This window comes from Rhinatrema bivittatum, unplaced genomic scaffold (genome assembly GCF_901001135.1).
Source record: "Rhinatrema bivittatum unplaced genomic scaffold, aRhiBiv1.1, whole genome shotgun sequence".
NCBI lineage: Eukaryota > Metazoa > Chordata > Amphibia > Gymnophiona > Rhinatrematidae > Rhinatrema > Rhinatrema bivittatum.
The window spans coordinates 159503-166407 of record NW_021820345.1 but is presented as its reverse complement, the minus strand read 5'-3'; positions in this window follow the sequence as shown (position 1 = coordinate 166407).

Sequence of the window (6905 nt, the reverse complement as noted above, 5' to 3'; positions counted from 1 at the left end):
GGCGAGGTATATAGAGAGCGACTGTCTCCCTTGTCTATCTCTGAATATAAATGTTTAAAATTTTTTGACATCGGATTGCGGCGTAAATTTTGAGTCTTAGCGGTGTTTGACACCGTGGTATGGGGCAATTGAGGAGTAAGGGTTTGAGCTCTTACTGTTCTTTTTCCCCGTGTGTCCACTGATGGAATCAGCTTAAAAGTTAAGGCAGATGGTTGTGTAGTAGCTGGATACTCAGGTTGTTCCGCTGCTGCAAGTTTGGCGCGTTTTGAACCGCTTCTCGCCCTGTTCGCCGTTGCGCCCCGGTCTCTGTGCGCCGTATCATGCCGTGCCGTGTGCCCCGTATGTGTCCTGTCACGCCGCGCCGTACACTCAGTCTCGCGCCGCGCCGTATGCGCCGTTCCCCGTCCCGTTTTTTGCTCTGTGTGGCGCCGCTCCGTATGCGCCGTGTCGTGCTGTGTCAAAAACGTGAAGTTTGATGACGTCATGTGCGTCGCGCCGGGTGCATCACAGTGAGACGCAGAGGCTGGCGGCATTTGCTTCGCTTCCAGCGGTGCTGTACGAGGCTTGGTTTGCGGCTCAGCAGGTTTGACGTGCTTTATTGGTGACTTTTGATTTTTGTGCAGAACGGGGCCCCGTTCTGAATCGCGTCTCGATCGAATTGACTCCTCCGAGTGCTGCTCATGAGAGTAAGTTCGTTTTCGCGGGCACTGCCCGATCTGGGAACGTTTTGAAGTTGTTTCTGAGGCTATTGAGGGCGATTGAGATGATTGTCTACGCTCCTCCTGCCTTTCACGTTTATAAGGCCTGCCAGAGCTTGTATCAGTTGAATCTTTCTTACGATCTTGGGATGGGCTGGATGCGGAGGGCCCCGGGAAAGAGGGAACATCGGAACCCGGCTGGGAAGCATCTTGTGGGGAACGTAGGGAGCCCATGCGTTCCGCTCGAATTCTACGTGCCCTAGGGGACATACGCCCACAAGATGCACAGTTCTTCGTGTCATGGTCAGCCCCCAGACATCTATAGCATTTATCATGCGTGTCTGTAATAGACATTACTTTGCCGCATAGGCAGGGCTTGAACCCTGATGGTCGGGTTTTTTGGTTTTCTGACATTCTTACTTGAGATTCTGAGGAGGTCTTGAAGCTCCGCGTGCGATTCCTGCGCGCGGAAAAACAGACTGAGGAGAGTCGTTAATCCATCGCGGGAACCCACGCGCAGCCTCAGAGCAGAGCTCTGACTTCACTTTGGAAAGCTCCGCCTCCTGTGCCTGACGGACAGGTCTCATTACAGCATGGCTAATTCAGCCTGCTATCGACGGGAAAAAGTTCCTTATGCAGCGGCTGCAGTTCCCACTTTCTCTTCCTTGGGGATGTCACTTCCTGCTGGAAGGAGGCGGTGCTTCCTGTACAGAACGTGGTGCTGAGTCCGAAAGCTGAAAAGCCTGACCGTGCGGGGAGGGAGCCGGGGCCGGAAATCCTGCTCTGGAGAAGGGCGGGAGAATGGCTGCAGGGCTTTCTGCTCAGCAGGTAGGAGGGGGCAGGGGATGCAGCCTGGGACTGTTCCCATCCCCCCAGCCTCTCACTGAATCCATTCTTTGGGCTCCTTATTCTCTGCATCCGCTCAGGCTCTTCTTCCTGCTTCTCCCCCTCATACAGCAGCAGCAGCAACAGCTGCTCCTGCTTAAGGAGCCTCTCAGTTTCTGCTTCCTGTGACTTCTTTACCTTCCCCCTCTGCCTCCTCCTCTCACCTTTGCCTTTTTACACTGAGAGTTTGATGCTCCCAAGGGCTTGTCTGGGTAACTTTTTAGTTGCCTTTACAAAACTAGAGATATAAATGTCTCCCTCTACTCTCCTGTGAAACTTTGTTTGGGTTGCTCATAACTCATTATTTGTAGAAAAATTTAGCTGGTGGAGGTGCTCTGGGTAGGATAAATTTTAGCTGGAGAGACTTGATATTCAGTGCTACCTGGGTAAAGTTAATCCGATTGGAGAAATCCCTGTCCTGTAGTAACCCAGATAACTCTTCCTGGGTGTAGTTTGTTCTTTATTTTGTTTTTTTGTAGGCCAGAAAGGAGAAAAGTGCATGGGGGTAATAACTTGCAGGTGCAGCGGTTACTATCCTTAACCTGTAAGCCTTTATAGTTTATTTATTTAATACTTTTTATATACTAACTTTTCATGCAAGCATATCAAATCGGTTTACAGCAGTTAGCAATTAATCATTTAAAATTATTTGCATTTCCAAAGAAGAAAGAAGTAAATACATTATTTCCTAGCGCAGAGCTTTCCAAACTTTTCATGTTGGTGACACACTTTTTAGACAAACACAATTTCGGGACACAGTAATTCAGTCTACTAGCAAACCAAAGGTTAAAGGTTAAATGAACGAAATGTATTTTGACAATTTATGTATGTTTCCTTAAATACATACATAATAAAATGATTCACGACACAACCTATCTTGTGAAAACCTTTCATTTATATTAAAAATATATAATATTCCAAGATTAATGTTATTGTTATAATTTATGAATAACAATAATAAAACAAAGTTATTGTGTTATTCAATTTACCTCTTTAATGAGATATATGAGCTTGATGGGATGAACACAGCTTTTGAATATTTGGTGTTAATAAGAAAGTCCAAAGGGTCTTCTGCGTAATTTTAAAAAGCTGGCCAGTTTCACACTATATAATTATTTGATAGCCTCATTCAACTAATTCAATATGGCTATGAGAGTGAAGTCTGGAATTTATAGGAAGGGACAATGTCAATATAAATCCTGCACCTCCAGTTCTGTAACTCTGCATCCACTGAAAATCACCCAAACAATGGAGCTTGGATGTTTCCCTTACAGCTCATCATACTAAAAGATATTTTCAAATTCTGGTGTCACCTCACAGTAACAGCAGCACAAACACCTTCCACTACCAGGCATATTGTGAACTAATACAAAACCTCGCAAAAGACACTCAAAATCTAAACTGCAATCCCATTGTAACACAACAGAAATAACACCAAGGACTCAAACAACAATAACCCTACCTGTGAAAAAGCAAGGGTAAATATTACATGGGTCCTAGAATACCAATACACCACCTACTGAAGAAACAAAACAAACCAGATTGCTATAGATCCCTATGCTAGCAGAATCTCTCATCATGGTCACACACACAAGGAGCAGAGACAGACCCTCACCAAATACAGAATACAAAATAAAGGAGCACAAATTAGACAAAAACTAACCAGACTCTGTGTATTACCAATGGAAAAACAGAACCACCATTCCTCATAAGACAAATAAAATCAAGAAACATAAAGCATCAGTTATAATAGTAAAACCATACTAATAAAAGAATATTTTAAAACTACTGATAAATAGAATTTCTATTAATTAAAATCATATACATTTTTTACCATTTCCCAAACACCGATAAAATATTTCAAAACTGCACATATATCAAACACCACCCAATAATTAAAACTAATAAGGATTTTAAAAAGCCCCTGCTGTCCAGAGGATTAGGAGGTTATCCTCTCTCTCTCACACATACATGTCCATTCTCTCTCACGCATACACTGTCACATACATACACATTCATACTCTTATACCCATCATAACCTCTCGCTCTCACAGACACTGACACACTCTCAGGCTCTAAGACACTCTCTCCCCCTCCACACACACCCCCCACACAAACTCTTACTCCCCTGGATTTTCTCATACACACTCATGCTCTCACACTCTCTGGCTCCCTCACATACACACAAACACACACACCCAGGCAAGTTCCCAATCATTCTCACACAAACACACACACCCAGGCAAGCTCCCAGTCATTCACACACACTGAAACTGACCCCCAGGCAGGCTCCCATTCATTTTCACATCACTCACTCACTATCCCCCAGGCATGCACACATTCATTCTCACACACACAGACCCCAGGCAGGCACCAATTCATTCTCACACACACAGGCAGGCACCTATTCTCACACATACAAACCCCAGGAAGACACGCATACATTCTCATACACAGACACCCTCAGGTAGGCACCCATGCATTCACACACATACAGCCTCAGGCAGACTCCCATTCATACACATGCACACACTAAAGGCAGACTCCCCTCTCTTTCTTTTGCCATCTCATACAAGCACACAATCTCTCAACTCATCTCATGCATGCACAGACGCACAATCTCTCAACTCATCTCATACACGCATTCTACGGGCCCTCCGCCTCTCTCTTACCTCTGGGCCTCCTCTTCACAGGTCGCTGCAGGATGGGCTCTGCAGCGGCTCTGATCTTCACGGGCCGATCCGCGGCAGCGGCGGCCCTGATCTTCACGAGCCGATCCGCGGCGGCCCTGATCTTCGCGTGCCGATCCACGGTGGGGACCCTGCTACCGGGCCTCCTCCTCTTCTCAGTCCGCTGCTCCTCTTCTGCACGTGGCAGATGCTCCATCTCCTTCCTGCCCGTGCGGCTCCGGCAACATTTGTCTTCCGGGGCCGCGTGGGCAGGAAGGAGGAGGAGCACCTGCACATTTAGACGTGACTTTTTCTTCGGGTCGTGGTGACGTGAGCTTCACCAGGCCGTTCCGATCTTCCTGCTGTGCGTCCTCGGCACAGCCCAGCCCAGCCGAGCAAAACTTCACTGCTCAGCCGCCAGTGGGATGAGGTCCACCGGCAGCCGCATTGGCTCCCACTTGCCGGTGTGTCATGTGCACCAGGCTTGCGCGACACACACTTTGGAAAGCTCTGTCCTAGCGTGTAGCAGATGGACTTAGGACCAATGGGTATAGTGCATTTCTGATAGCAGTTGGAGACGGATAAGATTTCAATCTGACGTCAGCTCTTAGTACATATACCCCTGCGGGAAGTGCAGCTCTCCAGTATTTTCCGTCTCCATAGCAGTTAGGGACTGTCTGCACCCTCTGACAGCTTGAGAACCAAATTCAGAGAAGAAAACTAAATTTACAGGAGGATCCTACCTGAAGACGAGCCCCGCTCTCCTGCGGTGATACCCTCAGGTCCCTCCCCCAGTTGAGATTCCCGAGGTGATTTCCGTGGTCCCTTGGAGGTGAGCCTCGGTCCAGTGGCGAATCGCGGCATGGTCCTAGCCCCCGATCTTCGGGCGCGGCTGAGAGGCAGCGGGTGCACCTTCGAACGCAGCTGTGAAGGTATTTGCCCTCTCCCCCCGCAGACGGAGACGAAACCAGGAAGCGCTGAAGACAAGGTAAGGAAGAAATCTTCTGCTTGATTCCGGTCTCCAAGGATCGAGGAGGAGCTCAGGTCACCAGCCGGGACCTGTGCCACCGGGTTGATCCGCCATATAACAGGGCCAGGCCCCGGCTATTCCAAGGGTCTACCCACGTGGAGACCATCCGAAGGAGTCGCCATATTGCCCGCGTGCTCACCATCGCCATCTTGGGCCTCTTCGCCACACCGTTCGCCCGAGCGCACAAAACCGAGCTAGACGCACAAAGCACATGTGCACATAGACTTACACGCACTAATCCTTGTGCGCATAAGTTGCACGCACAAGGGCCGGGCGCACAAGAATATGCGCACCCTGTACGCATACCGAGCTGTGCGCATATCTACCCAGATGCACAGCTACGCGCATATCTCACACGCTCATCTTAGGCACATAGCTGTCACGCGCATATCTCACACGCTCATCTTAGGCCATGGCTGTCGGCGCATAAGAATTTACGCGCCGACAGCCATGGCACCCCCAGAAACCCCATTACCGCACCTGCCGGAGGATAAGACAAAGAGAAACCAGTGACCCTTCCCCAGGTTCTCCAGGGGCAGATGTTCACAGCGCTTCAACCCTTCCAGGAGCAATTATTAAGCTCCCCGTCCCACAGGCAGGAACCAGTCCTTTCGGAACAAGCACAACAAGAGGAAAACCAGCTCAGGTACAGGCCCCAGCCTCACCCCACAATGAGATTCGGCTGACCCGTCCAAGGAAAGAAGCCATAGGGGGCAGACTAACCCTAAACCTAAACCGAAGTGATTGGTAACATTGTTACCAGAACCTCGGTATATAAAAAATGTTATTTAAATAAATAAAATAAATAAATATTCTACCGCAGATGGGTCGAGATAATTTTGGACAAGTGGGTCCTAGCCATCATTCGGGAGGGGTACTACCTGGATTTTCTACGAACCCCTCCGGACAAGTTCATGGAGTCTCCCTGCCACGACCTCTTCAAGAGGGCGGCAGTGGAAGCTACATTGTCCAGACTAATGGCCCTCGAGGCCATAACCCCAGTACCTCCCCAAGAAATAAATACTGGACATTATTCCATTTATTTTATCGTTCCCAAGAAAGAGGGAACATTCAGACCCATCCAGGACCTCAAGTCGGTCAACTGCCACCTGAGGATTCCCCGCTTCCGCATTGAAACCCTACAATCTGTGATAAGGGCGATATAACCGGGGGAGTTTCTCACATCCCTGGATCTTTTGGAGGCCTACCTACATATCCCAATTCATCAGGAACACCAGCGCTATCTACGTGTCAAAATCCTGGACCGTCACTACCAGTTCTGGGCACTACCCTTCGGGTTAGCCACAGCACCCCGGACGTTCACCAAGATCATAGTGGTGGTGGCGGCAGCACTGAGGAAGGAAGGAATCCTTGTACACCCTTACCTAGACGATTGGCTGATCAGGGCGAAATCCCCAGAGGAAAGCCGCCAAGCAACCAACAGAGTTAAAACTCTACTGGAGAGCCTAGGATGGGTGATCAACACAAATAAAAGCTGTCTGCAACCCTCACAGGTCTCTAGAATACATAGGGATCCGGTTCGACACCAAAGAAGGCAAGGTCAACCGGACTCCCACAAGGAGATCAAAACTGTGGAATCTGTTACAAATCCTGCTGAGCGAA